The 18,242-nt window shown below is 39.7% G+C and overlaps 2 protein-coding genes and 1 long non-coding RNA gene across 9 annotated transcripts in view; 2 read left to right on the top strand and 1 right to left on the bottom strand.

Moving 5' to 3' along the window:
* Nucleotides 1-5,064, top strand: part of LOC146310655 (G patch domain-containing protein 2-like) — a 74,204-nt gene extending 69,140 nt beyond the window's left edge. Inside the window, exon 13 of one of the 2 annotated variants that reach the window (XR_014772274.1) lies at nucleotides 4,932-5,064. The gene's annotated coding sequence lies outside the window, so the exon portion shown is untranslated. The remainder of the gene's footprint in view (nucleotides 1-4,931) is intronic. The other variant, XM_084742053.1, reaches the window with a different exon arrangement.
* The window catches only part of esrrb (estrogen-related receptor beta), a 75,892-nt gene continuing 62,582 nt past the window's right edge, over nucleotides 4,933-18,242 (top strand). For 2 of the 6 annotated variants that reach the window (XM_084742046.1, XM_084742045.1), the window contains exon 1: nucleotides 13,024-13,282. The gene's annotated coding sequence lies outside the window, so the exon portion shown is untranslated. Of the gene's footprint in view, nucleotides 5,065-13,022; nucleotides 13,283-18,242 lie in introns of those variants that run through there. The other 4 variants (XM_084742043.1, XM_084742042.1, XM_084742044.1 and 1 more) reach the window with 4 other exon arrangements.
* Nucleotides 11,122-17,855, bottom strand: LOC146310654 (uncharacterized). Its single transcript, XR_014772275.1, has 2 exons — nucleotides 17,715-17,855; nucleotides 11,122-11,560 (listed from the first exon to the last, which is right to left on the bottom strand). It is a non-coding gene; the product is annotated as an uncharacterized LOC146310654 (long non-coding RNA).

Raw genomic sequence — 18,242 nt, 5'->3', positions numbered from 1 at the left:
AAAAAAAATGCATAGAATGACAACGCTAGAGCTGGTTTGATTAATGGAAAGACAGCGAGAATTGTTGGTGGCCCAAACTGAAAGCTGTGTGAGGCCTCTTTGGAAACAAACGGCAAGCATTCAATCGAAGTACAGTACTGCGTTCTCTGCTGGACATTTGACGGCTTTTTTTGTGATGTACATGGTCTGCTCCAGTGAGCCGGTGTGGTCTGAGAATCAGATGTTAACTTTTGACTGCTCTGTATTCTTTAACAAAATGTTATACTGATTGCTAGTTAGCTATGAGGTTAATAAACATTACATTGTTTGTTAGTAAGAGTTAAACTGCCCCCTGTAGTAGGATTATCGGTCCTGCGTGGCATGAAGAAACAGTTGGACAAGGATGGAAGTGAAGTAGGCCAGTGGCCACCCTGAAAAAGAGCCTGCTGTACTTCATGACATATATACAGCCCTCTAATGGTTATAAATACTAAAGTATCACATGGTTGACATCATGAACCAAATATGGCCACCTTCTGCTATCACCTTCCAACTCCACATCAGTAGAAATCACAAAGTTTTGAAGGCTAGACTCACCTTGTCCTGCATAGCTACATTTACACAGAGCTGGGAGATAACTGTCAAAGTGGAAACTGTGCCAGAGGGATAACTGCTGCTCACACATACTGTAGTTCATCTACCCATTTACTATAGATACTCTATTGTGAGCTTCAGTTGCAAAGTCTGACTGAAAGAGTAATTTATATAGCCTACTTGATTATAACTTTTTTTTTCACTATGGATCAAGATTAAAGTACATTAGCCATTTTAAAAAATCAATGTTACTTAAAGTGTATGTTATATTTGCAATATTTTCACCATTTTTGTTGTTGTCAGACAGGCTTTTCTGATGGGAAATCACAGTGCTGGTGCACATTGCTGGTCTATTGCTGCCTCAGTGTGTTAGTTGTTTGTGTTATTGTGTGACTTCTGTGCATTAAAAAGTTTGGATTTAAAGAAGTCACACAATAACACAAACAAACTAAAAGACTGAGGCAGCAGTAGACCAGCAACTCTCATGTTCTGTCAGGTAAAAGTACTGTTCTCACCGATAGAGTTTGGTTGGTTTGGCAAAAGTGATATTTGTCTTAGGTAACAGCAGCTTCCTGTAAGAGAAAGCTGTCTGACGGCAAAGTACAGCAAAGAAAAAACTCTAAATATAGCATACACTTAAACTGATTTACATTTTTTTAAGGTGCACTTTTTTTAAGTGGCTAAAATACCTTTTGTTGCTGACCCCATCTATAGCATATCATTGCTTAGCTTCAGTGCTGGTACTCCTCTCTGCTTATCTTAACTGCGGCATGCCAACTGGCATCTACCGTAGGTACTACACTGACTATTGGTAAGTACCTCATACAACCCCACATCAAATAATCCAAGATAAATCTTTAACACACTGATACATCTGGGCTACGTTTAAATGCTTAAACCGACTTGTGAAGTTTTCTTCCAAGCAGCTCCAACTACTGTACATTCAGCTTTCATTTGAAGTGATAACACTGTTGACTCCCTGTGGAATTTTATATGTTTTAATGGAGAATATTACATCCTGTTTTGCATGAAACAAAACTGGCTTGTTATGGAAATAATATCTTCCATAATGTCAGTTACTCTGGGGTATTTTATGCCACTTTTAATTAGAAAAGACTGCTATATTTACATTACAGAGAAGTGAATTGTTTTTCCTTGACATCATACAGTGCAGTATTTACTCTATGTATGTATACAGTTGTTTGAAAAATGAAACATTACGTATTAATAGTTTGTAAAGCATACTCTTTATAGTGCGATTTGCTCCCAAGAGGACGATTATATAGTCACACAGATATGCAGGGCACGAAACAAGACATTATGCCAGTGTACTGTATGAATATGCCTGCAAGGCCTGACATGAATGCAATTTCATGTAATTTGAATGCCTTTCATGAGGCAAGGACTCTTTTGAACTGTCTTAAAAAGCTCATCCACCATGGTAGCTGCCAGTGGCCCTGGGTACAGAGGAGTCATGTCGACAGGCCCAATTAATGATGGGGCGTCTGAGAGTGAATGAATGAGGAGCTTTGAGAGGATTCCTCCACCTTAAATCCCCCTGTGCTGCTGCTCCCAGACTGCCTGTGAAGAACAATCAAACGGCAGCAACCCCCTCCTATTTATCACTTTAAGACATTAGCCAGACATGGGCCTGAATATTAACCAGCTCCTTTTCCAGGAGAGTTCCACACCAAAGGCTGCGTGTGGCAACATACATTTTTAATCACAGGGGAAAACGAGGCCTCTCAATCGCTCTCATCTATTACTGTGTGCTTAACTCGCCACATTTTTTCTCCAGGGCTCTCAAAACAGGAAACAAGCTATCATTGCTGCTGCTGCTTGTGGTTTTTTGTTAAATTTTCATGTCGTTTACCATTATCAAAACTGCGGCAATCACGATTTTATGGTCTGCGGTTTCTTGATGGATCCCGGTGAGTCCTCCTTATCTGCTACAAATTGTTTGTAAAGCGGAATCTAACTCTCTCAGCGACTATCTTGACTACGCTGACAGAGTTCACTTCCCTGCGTTGACTGCGTGTCTTCCTGCATAGGACGACCGGGCTGAGGCAGTGGAGCGTGAGCCGGGCCTCCACAGCTTAATTGGAGTCATGTTCTCCAGAGCCTGGAGCTGCTCTTCTCCCTGCTCCGGCTTCTCTGGTGCCGGGCCTGTGGTGGGAGCAGGAAGGGTAGGGCACGGGTACCGCGCATGCAGGGAGATGATCTGTTCACCCCGTCCTCTCCCTCTGGGTCCCCCCACTGTGACACATGGCACCCTGGTGACAAGGTCACTCCACTGTTGTGGCACCACAGGGGGAGCTGGCCTTATTATCAGGAGAGGAGACATTCTTAAGAAGAGAATCTGATCTCCAATCACATTTATTCACACAAGACAAGGTTTTTTATATCCAGGAGGTTTCTGTCTAAGTTTTTTCAAGGGTAGAAATTAATTTGAAATGAGTTATAGGATATCATATTTTACATCTTAATGAAGAATCAATGAAATTATCATCATGGGTACATTTTTAAAAAGCATATTTATGTTTATATTTTATTGGAGATACCATACAGGGGAACAAAATAACAGCAATGCTCACACAATAGCATGTAATCCAATACAACAGCCCCTCAGTTAATATAACTTCTGTAAAGTTTATAATATCCAGTCACTGTGTGTCAGGGAGGTATGGATTCAGCATTACTGCCATTTTCTTCATTGTGCACCTTGTACAAATTAACTGTTTTATAATGAGACAATGACGTGATTAAAATCTAGGTAGGTTAAGGGACAGAATAGACTTGGTTAGGGTTAGAGAAAGATGATAGTTTGGGTTAAAATGATCACTCTCACAAGATCTTTTGCAGGTCTGGGGTTCCTTTCTTGACACAACCTGTTTAAGGTGTCCACAACCTGAGATGACAGAATTTAATGTCCTACTTTCTGTTTCAAAACTTCAGTTAACTTCATTGACTAGTGGATCTTTCAATATGCTGCAATATATGGTGAATTACATCATGTGACTCTTCCTTGGGTAACTGATTCAACTGACTTGTGAGTACTTGAAAAGTGTAATTCTATGATTAGGTTATCTTTTGGCTTCTGTTTACAACTTCAAATTAAATCCAGGTTTTTGGAAACCTGTGTGGTATCTTAAATGCAATATTGTGTTTTAATGGTTCAGATAGAGACATTCAGTTCAGTTTGGCTGTAGTCTACAGGGCTTTTCAAAATTGAGAAAAAAGACTGCAGTTGTGGTGGATTGCGATTGCGATTATATATCTTGTTATATTACTTTTTGGTAAGATCATCCACCCCCATATTAAAATGTATACCAAATTCCAATAACTAGAATAGTAATAAATTGAACCTATGGACTACAGAGCAAGTATACATACTGTAGCACAGATGAAACAAATAATAGTCACTTTAATTATGTATGTGTTGTGTGGTTTTTGGAAGATAAAATTGCAAATAATGGCCTATAAGGAATAATACTGCCAGAACTCTTCAAGGCATGAATCATTATTCTATTAAATGAGATGTTTATCAGACAAGCATTGCACCAAATTTTTTGGTTGAGAAGTTAAAAAGCTTTCTCAGCCATATATTTTCAGCCTTTTTTCAGTCATTTGTTTAGGTAACCATTTATTAATCACTGTTTAGTGAGGAAATTACACAAATCAGTTAAATGAGGTACACCATGCATGGGCTGGCACTGCACTGCCAGCATTTATCAATCTCAATCTATCTCACAGTGTAAGAAAGTGAAAACTAAGGAAAGTCATTTTGTGCCCAATGAAAGTTTTCCTTTGGAAATTTTGCCTTCCATTAAGAATCGAATTAAGCACCGGACCAGTGCTCTCTGGAAAGTCCACCCCCCCTCGAAACACATACACTCACACACACTTCTAATTTGTGATTTATTATGGTCTTGATGTGTTAGGAGCATTGGTGTGCTGTTGAGTGAGAGGTGGTTTATCCGCTCCACAGTGGTTACAGTATGTGTGTGTGTGTGTGTGTCACAGAGGGGGGTTGAAGCAGAGTATGCAGCCATCATTCACTGCTGTGGGTCAGCCCTCGCACGTGACAGCAGGTGACCAGTGTCAGACAGGAAAGGTCACGGGCCTGCGGTCTGCACTCTCTCCCAGTTTACAGAGCTTAAAAAATCCTACAGACAACCAGGCGAGATTTGACTCTATAAGACAGATTATCTGCCCCCACGCCGTGATGGTACTGTTCTGAGGTTTGGGTCATAAACATGCAAGCTCCCTTAGCTGGATGCCTCTTTGCCTGATATGCTCTCTCTGTCCCGCTCTCCTCTATTGCTATTTCACTTTCTTTATTGTCCCTTTGTCTCCAGAACTTAGCCAGCACGTACCCTTTCTTCCCGGCTTGTCTGTCTGCATGGACCCTGATGACAGTGAAGTCTGGAGGCAGTGTTTTTGAACATCTTTCAGCCTGGCTACTCTCTGTGGGAATCCTCTGACTTGAAGGTATTACCTTATTTGTCTAATGCGTGATGCACATTTGACATTCACCTGTGTGTGTTTGCCTGTGTGTGTATGTGTGTTTGTCTGGACCTTATTCTTGTGTTCACAGGCCCATTAGTTAAATAGATAAAATGCACTGTTCCTCTTTCATCTTTCTATCGCCTGAGGGGTGTTTTTCCTTGATTGCATTACAATCACAGTAAGCTTTCCCTCATTAGTGGTAAGCATGTTTTAATTTCTTATTTTAGACAGGGAATTTCACAAAAACACATGCACACACATGCAATTTGTTTTTGTGAGCTAGGACTGCACAATTAATTAAAATATTACAAAAATGGTAATATGGCCAAGTACAATAACCAAACTGCAGAAGCTGCATTTTTGATACACTGTAAAAAATCATACAAGAATTTAGTGGAATCAACTAATCTTTTCTCATTGGTGTTAACATAAATATACAGGTTTTACTTATTCAAGTTAATTCAACCTCAATTTTCTACTATTTATTTTTATAACACTTCAAAACTTCCACACATGAGCTCTTCTTTTGACTTGAAATGATCAGCTCATTAAATTAAAGGGATAGTTCACCCAAAAATGAATAGTCAGTCATTATCTATTAATCCTCATGCCGACTGAGGGTCGGGCAAATTTTGTCATTTAGTCCGTAAAACACTGCTGGAGTTTCACAGGAAAACAGTGCTGCACAATCTCCCAAACAATGGAAGTGAATGGTGACCAGTTTTCAAAAGTAAAAAACAACTGGAAAAAAAGCCTCCATACTGCTTGCCTGGCATAATCCAAGTCTCATAAAGCCCCAACATTACATTTGCACTCCATCACACCACACACACCCAGCTCAAACAGCAACTTGGCATGTTGGGGCTTTAGAAGGCTTGGATTACACCAACTAAGACTAACCTTTTAAAGTTGTGTGACAAAATAGCATTATAATGGAGTACCATGGTGCTGCAGAGATGTCTTGGCCTACAAATCTTGTTCTCCAGATGTAAGAAAACTTGTTTGTTTGGTACAGACCCCAACAAATGTCACATCATCGTGATTTTTTTCTTTTCAGTGAAAATTAAAATTGTGATGCAAAAATTATCATTGCCACTAATCACGAATCACATTGCAATTCTAATATTTGTCGGAATAATCACAATATGATCTTTTTTTATCATATGTTGCAGCCCTAATACAAATGTGTTTTTTGAGTTAGTTTTGTGAGTGCAAGTAGTCAAATTTAATTTTTTTTGGTGGGACAGGTGTTTTGGGGGGGAATGCTGGTTGTTGCTGTTTTTTTAAGGAGGATAAAATCTGCTGGATGAAGATTAGCTATGAAGTTTTACGTGGGAAACCTTTGTACTAGCCCCTCCATTGTGGGAAAAGGGCATTGATAGGAAGGCAGATAGAGCTGATCAATAGGTAGTGCAGTTTTCTCCCCAGGCCTTCTTTCATATCTCTCTCTTGTTTGTGTTTTGAAGGGGTCGGGGGTAGGGTCTGGTAAAGTGGTGGCGTGGGCGGGCTTCTGCCCCTTTATCAATCAGGATTTTAATTACACACGTCTAGGGCGACAGCTAGATTAGAAACCAATCGACGCTATCGGCCACAAAATCTAATTACTGTTTATTGACAGATAAGGGCAGGCCCCCTTCACTTTTCCAAATAAGATAAACCTCCCCCCTCGTACACAATGAAGAGCGGCGCATACTGTCCATGAAAGACTCTATGATAAGTAAACCCCCACCGCAGAATTCCTCCATGCTTATAGAAGACGTTACCTCTATGGACTTCTCTGTTATAGATGACACAGGATCAACATGAGGGAGCCAAATTACACCTTTCCTTTAAACTGCATATAAGCTTTGTAACAGTAGAAGTCTTTAGCTGGCCTAGTAGCTCAGTTGGTTGAGCGTTCGCTCCATATACTGAGACTGTAAGTCCTCTGCAGCGGCTGTAGCTTTGACTTCCACCTACGGCCCTTTGCTGCATGTCACTCTCCGACTCTCTTTCCTGTCATATCTTCTGCTGTCCTATCCAAATAAAGGCATAAAAAGCCCAAAAAACCTACTTAAAAAGAAAAAAAAGAAGCCTTTTGCAGGCCTTTCCATTCTATATGTGGACTATGCAGTTGCATAGGGCCCTCAAAGCCATCAGGGCCCCCCCAAGCAGTGTAATGTAAGTCCAGAGATCAGTGGGGAACCTCTGTCACATGCAGCGCTGCTGCTATATATACATCCATCATGTGCTGTGCATAGTGCACCAAGTGCCAAAGGAAGCACCAGTATCACAAGTATTACAAAAAGTCAATTGATAAACTTGCAGTAGAGTGAGAGAGAAAGACAAGTGAAAGAGATGGAGAAAGTGAGTGTTGATGTGACGTGATGTCAACTTTTTTATATATATATATATATATAATTCTGTGATGTACCAGTTAAGTGTATGTTTTCCAGTGTAAACTGGGGCCTCTGTTAACAGTGAGAAACAAAAAGATATTGTTTGTTTCCTGTAAGTTTTCAGGAGTTTCTTGATGTAGGGAAACCCAAATATTTCCCACCTGTTATTATTTTCTTATATATATTCTTATATTATATATTATTATTATATTCCATTATTACGTTTAAACTACTCTTTACGTGCACCTGATTGATACATTTAAAGTTTAAAGTGCATGCTCAAGTCAAACTGTGCGGTTCCGTTTTGCCTTTCCATTACCTCTCATACTGCACTGAGCTGTGCTGAGTCTCACCTAAGACGGATCAGCTTCGAAGTGCGGGAAAAGCATTCCCAATCCACCACCAAGCGTGTGTGTGCAGGACAGCAGAGAGAAATATGTTTTTAAAAGTCTCTGTGTTCAGCTAGTAGTAAGTATTTTGTAGGTTCTAAATGAATCTTTTCTCTCTGGAGTTGCTGTTTGTTCTTTCAGGTATCTGCTTTACTGTGTCATGTTCGCTTTCAGCTTTATAAAAGTTATGTTAAGTTGCTGCTGATGAAAACTCAATATTTCCTGAGTTTCTTGTTTCATAATAAGGGCTTGTAAAGAATTTATAGGAAATTAAGTGTTAAATCACCCTTTTACAGCTGCTCGACTAGGGCTAAGCTCATCTTCACTTAAAAGACACACCTTCCAGTGCGTAGCCATGTTGTAATGGAGATGCAAATCTCTGCTGTGCAAGGCTGACATGCTGAGTCAAAGTGAGTCGAGCCAAATAAGTACATGTGTATGGAAAAGTGGCATTATAGGGTTTGTAATCCCCCGCACCACAGATTCACAAAATAAGGACCTCAAACTACATACATGGTACATATGTGCTGATGATTAGTCTCTCTGCTGTCATTCAGGGAAATTTTAAAGCTCATCTCTGTAACCTTTAACATCATATTTCTTAAACTCTAGTTACTCCCTTTTTGTAACTTCTTCATAAATCAATGGGATCTTAATGATGAGTAATGAGTGACCCTTAACCCTGCCGAGCACACACAGGTGAGCCATCCCTTCTCCTGTAGACACACATCTCCCCTGAGGACAGTCCATCCTCGCCCCCCCTCTCCGAGCTAGAAAACACCCTCCTCAGCCTCCTCACCCATATCAGCCGTAGTTTTACAGCCTCCGTCACCGTGCAATGCACTTTGCCTTTAAAGCCGAGAATCTGCCTCAGGTAAATATGGAGTAAATGATTGGATTATTGTTCTTTCATTTGGCTGTGTAGTAATGGCTGGATTATAAACATTGCAGAGTATAGATTTCCTGTCAGATCCTATGAATCAGACATCCTTATCTCATTTCCAGACTGCCGCTCCAGCGAGCGCTGCCATCTCCCAGCCAGGGAGTCTGGGAGAGCATGGGGAAGCCATGGACGTGTGTGGCGTGCACACACACATACAAACATAAACATAAACAGACATAAACATAAACAGACAGACAAGCACACACAGTCACACACATATGGGTTAGGGAGACAGAGAGACTGTTGTCACCCAGCACAGCACAGGCACTCCAAAGTCCATTCGAAGATTTCAAAAACCACTTAGGCCCCCTGTCCATATTTGTTAAGCAAGTAAATCTACGGGCTACGGTGCACTGAATTCAAAGAGAGAGCAGAGACAGCGATGCAGAGAGCATGAGAAAGGGGGGGAAAGGGAAAAAGATGTCTCCTAAATGAAATTTAGGCGAGGGTGGGATGGAGGGCGGCTGACAGCAGGTGGAGGGAGAGAGGCTTCGGACCCTCTGATTTGGTTTGAATCACGCAAAGAAAAATGTTTGGGCTTGAATTATGCAGCATTTTTGACCAGAGCTGGAGATTGATGCCTGATTCATCTGATGCTTGGACATCATATCAGTGGTTGTGTCTGATACGTTTCATGTTTTTCTCTCTTACCCTGCCTCTCTGCCTCTTCACTGAATTTCTTTTCACTGGATTACCAAGAGCGTAATTGGGTTAGGGAGCTGTGTGGACCAGTAACTGCTGCACGAGCATGCTTTTTGTTGGAATCCATCAAAACTCACCGCACAACTATGGAAAGTCAACAAAACAACACACACATAACTGGTATTACATATAAAATGTAGAGTACACTTATAACCCAGTGTATATGTTGCTAAGAACAGGAAACAAAAATATGAATCAGTGTGTGAACTTTCATTCTTTCTGATTCATAACGTGCTTGAGCTTAACTTGTGTCATGCTCCAGTCCACCTCAGCCACAATGTACAGCAGCAGACAGAAGAGAACACAAGAAGAATTTGCTTTCACAGGCCGTAGTGATGTTGGCCATTATGATTTACTTTTTGGTGACATTCAGAAAACCATAAGTAAACCACATGAAATTAGATTTGATTGGGATAAACAGTTCAGTACTCAAATATATAACTATGCCTTTGTGAAAAATACTGCACAAGCAGAGACAGTAAGTAAACTATGGATGATTTTTTTGCAAGTCTTCAATGGGCAAACCAGCGCTGATCAGATTTGTTTAAAGTACGATACAGTAAGATATGATAAGCTTTATCGTTCCCTAGGAAAAAATTCCCTTGGACTCAGATGCTGCACACACATAGCTGCGTTTATAGTAGTATCTAGTATGAAAAAAACAAAACAAAAACAAAACAAACAAACACAATTTTCTTGGTTAACTTGTTTTTGGGTCAATACATAAAATGTCAGGAAATAATTAAATCTTTCAAACTGCTTGTTTTGCACAACAAACAGCCCAAAATCCAAACATATCCATTTTAAAATGGTACAGTGGTACAAAAAGGCAGCAAATCCTCACATTTGGGAAGCTGGAACTTGGAAATGTTTGAAAATTTTGCCTAAAAAATTGCTTAATTGATGATTAAACAGACTGATTTCTGAGGGAATCCACAATTATATTGTAGTGGAATATGTTAATTCCACTACAGTTTAGGTGACAAAAACTTGCATATGTCAGTTTCATCATCAACAACTGGTCAAAACAAGTTGGGAAACGTTGGATACAGCCAAAATTCCAATATTGTGCTTCCCTAATTTTCAGTTGATCAACTGCGACATAATCAATTGACTGACTAATCATTTCAACTCTAGTTTGAAGTAAGTAAAAAACCTTGAGTGCTGAAACTGACACAAAGATTCTACAACTCCATAAAATCACTCTTCTATTTATTAGCAATGATAATTCTTGGCAATCTCAATGACATTACACATTATAGCCATACATCTCATGGCTCCTACTTTTAAGACAGGATTGTTTATGTTAGCCAATAAAAAAATCACATGTGAATTCATAAATGGAGCGATATTCTCCTTCACAGTCTGGATAATCTGTCTGTGGGTTGTTGAGAGCCGCTCACTGGTAGTTAATACACCCTAACAGAGGGAACTGAACAGGACCGCTGTTGTCATTCCTTAGTGCTGAAGCGCTGTGCCATTACATTTATAGATTTTCTCTTTGATGGGATAATTTGGTCTTTATATCTCTCACAAATGAAGTGATCCTCAGTGCTCCTTGTGCAGCTCAATGTGCAGGTCCCATTTTCAAATACAGTTAATTGCATTCGAAAAGAATCAATGATACTTTCACGGTGACAATATCATTCTTTTAATGTCACTTAATTTCCTCAGTGAAATGATTACATCAATAGCCTGGAACCCATTTCTATCTTTCAGCATGAATTAATCTATTAAGGACAATAATTACACATTTGTAATGGATAGGTTTTTGTGCTGCTCAGAAGAAAATGCAGTCGAGTCTCCATTGTGTGCTCCAGCCTGGTTGTTGGCACTGTCCTGACTGTCATTCATTCAGTTTATGAATTACACTATCACCCCGGGAAAATAAATAAATAAAGGTACCTCTGCCGCGGCTCCCTCCTTGGTGGCCTTGTTGTGAGATAGCCCTCCCTCTAGTGGAGATGATAGAGTTGGTTAGTGCTGTCAGCTGGCTTCATGCTCTGGTCCACAGCTGAGGCAGTCAGTCAGTGATGGAGAATGTGAAACGTGAACGTGAGGAAAACCTTTCATGAGACAGACGAGATAAACACAGAAAACATAGAAACAATTTTACATCTTTTTAAATCACATTTCTTACATGAAAAAGGCCACACAAGTTGTCAGGTTAAGGGTGCTGGTGGGAAAATGTACCATCCTAAGGCAAATTCTATCACTGGTGCGGGCAATGTAACATAAAAACCATGCCAAAGTGTAAAATATGGTCTCATTTCCCATCATGCCTAGAGCTGGACTGAGTAGTTTGTTAAGTCTGTTACTGTTTTATGTTCCAAAATGCAAATTTTACTTTTTGTTATTATTTGTGTCTGTTCAGAACATGGTTTGTTTGTTAGCAATTCTTATTTTTGCACTGGTTTATAATTTAACCATTACTGAGGTAGCTGTACACCTGTGCTTAATTTTTAACTGTTTGTCCCTTAAATTGAATGCCTTTCATGGGTTAGTGTTGCTGGGAGCTGCTGTCTTCTCATAATATGTAATTTTATTTTATTCTCCATTTCGTAACTCTTAGAGATTATCTCACGACCACCCTAGGGATCCCAGCCCCCAAGTTGAGAACTACCGGCATTTATGATGTTTTGCCCAAAATCGAGTTTAGATAGTCAGTTTAGATACTTTAGAGTATCTCACGCAGAAAACTACACAGTAAACTACATAAAAGAATATACATTGTTATTTTCATTATCGATTAATCTGTCACTCATTCTCTCAACTAATCAAATAGTTTTTTGATCCATAAAATGTCAGAAAGTGTTGATCATTGTTTCCCAAAGCCCAAAGTGATATCCTCAAATGTTTTATTTTTGTCCGCAACCCAAAGATGTTCAGTTTACTGTCATAGAGGACTAAAGAAACCAGAAAATATTCACATTTGAGAATTTGAACTCAGAGAATATGGACATTTTTGGCCTCAAAACTATTATCAAAATAGTTGGCGATTAACTTAATAGTTGACAACTAATCAATTATGACTAATCGCTGCAGCTCTACTTTAGATAGACCCTGACATCAAATCAGCTGGAGTCTGTGAGGTTTGTGAATGCATGGGGTTATGTGATACAGTGACTGTGAGCTCTGCAACAGACGCAACACTGCTATTGTCCTGTTATTTATTCATCAATTGTGGAAACCAGCCGACTGCAGCGGTGTTCAACCTTTTCACGTCTGCTGTCACCTGCCGTTTTCTCAGGTGAAAATGCGCCCTGGTAAAATACACCAAAATACGCCTCTCACAGACCTCAGCGGAATCAAGAGCCACGTTGCCTTAAATTAGTGACTTTCCTTACCGGGTTTGGTGCCTGTAGAAATTCACGAAGCGGCAAAATACGGTTTAATAAATGAGAATATATACACTCAAGACCCTGGCACATTTTAAAACATACCTTTTCAAACGAAAAGTGTTGGTTAAAGTCACAAGAGGAGCTGTGCGGTTACATTTGTAACTTATTTTTTTCCTTGAATCCCCTCTGACCCCACTCACCCTGCTGCTGCTGCTGCAGCCGGTGGTGGAGGTGTTTGGTTTAGCCACAGGGCGCGCTCCGGAGGAGGAGTTGATAGTGTGGCTGCGGTGTGTGACAGTTAAACGGCGCGCTCAGACACACAGAGCAGCCACACCACCCAACAGTACGCCACCACTACAACCTGAAGGAGACACCACCACCTCCACCACCAGCGCCACCTCTACTGTGCTCCTCAGCCGGGGATGTGACATGACTTGTCCGAGTAAGGTACACGACATATTCATCAGCCTGTCTTCCTCTTACACCAGCGAGACACATTGTTTCGTTTTTCCCACTTTAGTGTACTTTTATTTATTTATTTAAAAAAAAAAAAAATGCAGCTTTGACGCACCTGTAGCTAAATGACATCATTAGCTCTAAATTGAGGCACGCGCAGTGCACGCTGTCCTGCTACACTGTACTCTGTCCTCTGGGAACTGTGACTGAATTACGTTATCGATTTGACCATTACTGTTTGCATGAAAAGGTTAAATATTGCGACTTTATAAGACCCAGCTGTCTGTTTATTTACAGATATTCTGTGACAAAATTGTAAATTAAATGCAGACAGCTATCAATGTATATTTATTTGCTAATCACTTGTGCAAAAGTGTAGTTTTAAGGATGCTTGGCTGTTTAAGAGCTGTTATGTTCTCTCTCCCAGGCCAGAGTTGTTCACATCACCAAGATCTAAAGACATTTTGTCTAAAATTGACATTTAATCAATTGAAAAATTGATTAAATCAACATTATTAGACCATCATGCCACATGTAAGGGTCAGAACTGTGTAAAGTGTTTAAATTCTGCTGTATGAAAAAATGTATTCTAAAACACTAATAGATGCACTCTTATCAATATTTCAAACTGAACAAAATTCAGTCCACTTCAGGTGACCAGAGTGCTAAAGTGACCAAGTAAGCCTTACCATTTCATCCTTTAACAAAGTTATTAATACCCCAATACTTTTGGTCTATTCTGTGAAATAATATATATATATATATATCTTAATATACACATTTTCTCTAAAATAACATACTGCAAATTCTCAAAAAGTGCAAACATATATTGTAGAGATGCCTATTTGTGCTGTTGCAAAATCTTAACACAATGAGATTTTTGATAAATAATCATCAGTACTGTGGATATAATGGTGAGGTGGGTTAAGTTCAGAAAATAATATCACTCAACAGTAGTACAGCCTTAAAAACCAGGAAAAGACAACAATTTTGCCATATCAGGATCTAATTATACCCAAAGTCTAACATGATATCTAGTGTCATATCACGATATCGATCTAATATCAATCTATTGCCCAGCACTAGTTAATTTACGGGCAGAATGTTTTTACTGCACCATCCATCCATACAGTACATGTAAACAAACAAACCCACACGTGCACATGTGAGCTGCACAGAGTAAATAAATGTAGCTGCCTGAACCCATAAAAAAACAGAAATCTCAATCATTAAAACAAAAAAAAATTTAACTTGTTAGATAATCGACACCATCCTGCTCCAGGTTGTCATCCTCCACTAACTTTGTCATGCCACGTGTGATCGAGTGTTTGCCTGGTGCGGCTCTATTCTTTATTTGTATCAGATCCACTCCTGTCAAATCAACTGTCACATGCTTTTTTTTCATAACAGAGCTGATAAGAAACAACGATAGCAGGAGCAGGGCTTTCATAGCTCACACTGCGTGACAAAAGTCTGTGTTGTGTCAGTCGAAAAAACCCTCTGGGAGGCCAAAGGAAAATATGCAGAAATGTGATTTATCAAGTGAAGGCAGTTATCAACATGAAAGACAGCACACAGGTTAGATACCAGGATAATACTGCAGTCTGTCATGAGGAAGGACCCCCTCTTGTGATTGTTTAGTCTCTTGACTTTAACCATACAGGATCAGTTATTTGTACCACTGTTCTGAGCACTGATTTCACTCATAATGAAGGATGTTTTTGCTATTTTCCTATTTGCTATTACCCACTTAGTCATTGTATCCACATTACTGATGATTATTTATCAGAAATCAGTTACCCCTGTACAGTATTGTCGCAATATCAATAAATATTGATATTGAGATATTTGATTTTGTCCATATTGCCCAGCCCTGTCTTTAAGCAAGCTGTTGTTCTTGAAATATTTTAAAAGATTTTTACCCTCCAATTTAGATTGACTGGAGTGCCACAGTTTGAATAACTTGCTGGAAATTTGACTTAAAAAATATATTAGAATTCAGAAGTACAATATGCAGTATATTGTATCTTGTTTGTGAGGTTTTATTGTCTTTTTGTCCCATATTTTGTTCAGTCTTATTGAAGTCTGTGAACTGTGTTTGATAGTGATTTTACTCCTCTTTAAGGAATTAAACTGACAGGTGTTTGATTTGGCATCAATCTTAATTGGATTTTCATTTATTTAGTCGTTTGTTTTTGTCACAAAAAGGAGCGCAGATGCTGTGTGATCTGTGCCACTGTGGAGGCACTATTGCTGCACATCAATAGGCCTGTGATGATCAATAGGGATTGCGTGATGTTTTTGCATTGATTATAGAAACGTGAGCCGATGAATGGAACTGGATTCCTCTCCAAGGGGTTACACAGTTCCTGTTCAGCAGAGAAAAACTGGTGAGCAGCAGCAGAGTGACCTAAACACACCTTTTTTTTTCCATGAATCTGCTGGTAGATCTGGACTCCTCCTCACTCACTCTTATTTTGAAGAAGCTGAGGAGCGTTGTCAGTCAGGCACTTTGTGAGTTTCTCTCTGCTTGACTCAGCCCAGTGCCAGCCAGTCATTGTCGGACCGCTCATTTCTCCAATAAGATGCCATGGTAAGCTCTGCTCTTATAATGTGGGGATACAGTAACACGGAGACCCTCACTGACTGTGAAATGGTATCTGCATTCTCTGCATTCTTACTGAGCTTGATCAACAGTGAAACACAGGCGCTTCTAAAGCTGGGGTTAGAGAAGACAGAGTTGGATTTTCCGCTGCTTTAGGAGCTGATGGGCTTCCAGAATATGAGTTATGGCTTGAGATCATCTCTCACAGGTGGTGAAAGGCTTCACAATGGTACCTCACATGTAACACCGGCAAATGGAGCTCGCGACACAGCTCAATAAATACATTTACTGTCCTTAGTGGTTTGAAAGCTATTGCTTTTTGAAAGTGAAGTGCTGCAGATGCACTCGACTGCTTGCTGGAGCTTCTGTAGTGTGTGGCATTGGCTGGTGGCAAATTTTACTTGATGGTGGTGTGTTATATAACTGTATAGTTTGATAACGTAAAGCATGCATAGAGTGGATGACAGTAAGTTTTTTTTTGTTGTGATAGATTGTGAAGTTCCGAAATGTCAGTTGCTTGGTGAACTTCTCTGCTGTTGCTGTGACTTTCCTTTGGCTTTGTTTCGTATCATTGCGGGGCATTTTAATATATATGCAACATTTTCTTAAATTAACACTGCATAGACTGATATAAGCGTAACCCCTTTTTAATCATCACTTGTGACCCACTAGAATTGTGTGGTGGTGGATGCATGTGCAGAGACCCTGCCCTCTTCCTGTATTTTCTTATTTTCTTATCATTTGGCTGTGCTCGGCACACTTTACCAACCCAAAGACTGACAGAAAAATAATCACCAACCATACTGATAATCGATTAATCGCTAAAGGAAATTTTTCATGACAAAATGGCAGAAAATGCTGTTTTCAGGCTCTAAAATTTGAATATTTTTAGTTATTTGGTCCAGAAAATATCAGGAAATAGGTGAAAATGTTGATCAGTGTTTCTTAAAGCTTAAGGTGAAATGTCTTGTTCTGTCCACAACCCAAAGATGTTCAGTTTGTTGTCATAGAGGATTAAAGAAACTAGAACATATTCACATTTGAGAAGCTGAAATTGAATAGTCGATTAAGAATTGATTAATCATAGCAGCTCTAATGGATTTCCTCCCTTTCTCTGTTTTCTTTAGCTTTTGAGAAACGTGGGTGGATATTTTCATTATTTTCTGACATTTTATAGACTAGATTATTAATTTAGAAAATAATAGACAGATTAATCGATAATGTGAAGACTTTTACCACTAAATACAATAAATATTTTAAATCAGTACAGAAATAAATAAATCAACGAATCAACGAATGCAAGGTGTATGCACTGATAGAAACAATCCCCTTACCTCTGTTTATTAGGGGTGCAACTAATTAATTCTGTTGATTATTTTCTCACTTAATCAATTAGTTTTTTGGTCTATAAAATGTCAGAAAATCATTAAAAAAAATGTTGATCAGTGTTTCCCAAAGCCCAAGATGACATCCTCAGATTTGCTGTTTACTGTCCCAAAGAGAATAAAGAAACCAGCAACTATTCACATTTAAGAGAATTTTTACTTCTTTCTTAAAAAATAAATAAATACTCAAACCGATTAATTGATAATCAAAATAGTTGATGATTAATTTAAAAATTGATTAATCGTTGCAGCTGTGTTATTTATTATGTTCATTTAGGCTTGAATTTAGGTTTGGAGCATTCAGAATCTCACCACTCTTTTTATTCAATAGAGACGGAAACTTTCTGTGTCGACTGTCCTGCTCTCCTAGTCGCATCTCTGTTGTTCATGTGATAGCTTGTTTTGTCTGTGTGTGTGTGTGTGTGTATTGTACTTGTGCGAGTGAGCGTTTGGATCCCTCCTCCTCCTCCTCCACCTCCTCGGAGCTCCGCTGGCCGGCCCCTCTGTCGCTTTAAGTCCTGCCCCTCGGAGCCAGCCAACAGCAGCTGTTCCATATTCATCAAGCCCTTGAGTCTTAAAGAGCCCTATCCCGAGCATGGAAAGAGTCATTCCTCTCGCTCGCGCTCTCATGCTCTCTCCATCTTAGCGCTTCATCCCGTCGCTGCCTGCCTGCGCTTCTCTTTCTCTCTCTGTCTCACCCCCCTTTACCTCTCTTCTTGTCTATCTGTCCCTCCCCCCTTCACTCTCCTCCTCTCTTTCCCTCTGTCATACACGCACACACATTCACTTACAGACACTTTCTCTCCCACACATATATACATAAATACACACATACACATACACACATGCTCACGCACACACGCGCCCACTCAATTCATCAGAGTCCAACAGCATACCTGTGCAGGCTGGGGGGAGCGGTGCTGCTGGAGGGGCTTTTTCGCCAGCGTTGTCTCTGAGGGTG

This window comes from Lutjanus erythropterus, chromosome 18 (genome assembly GCF_056507025.1).
Source record: "Lutjanus erythropterus isolate fLutEry1 chromosome 18, fLutEry1.hap2, whole genome shotgun sequence".
NCBI classification, from domain to species: Eukaryota; Metazoa; Chordata; class Actinopteri; order Lutjaniformes; family Lutjanidae; genus Lutjanus; species Lutjanus erythropterus.
This window is presented reverse-complemented; position numbering and strand designations above follow the sequence as displayed.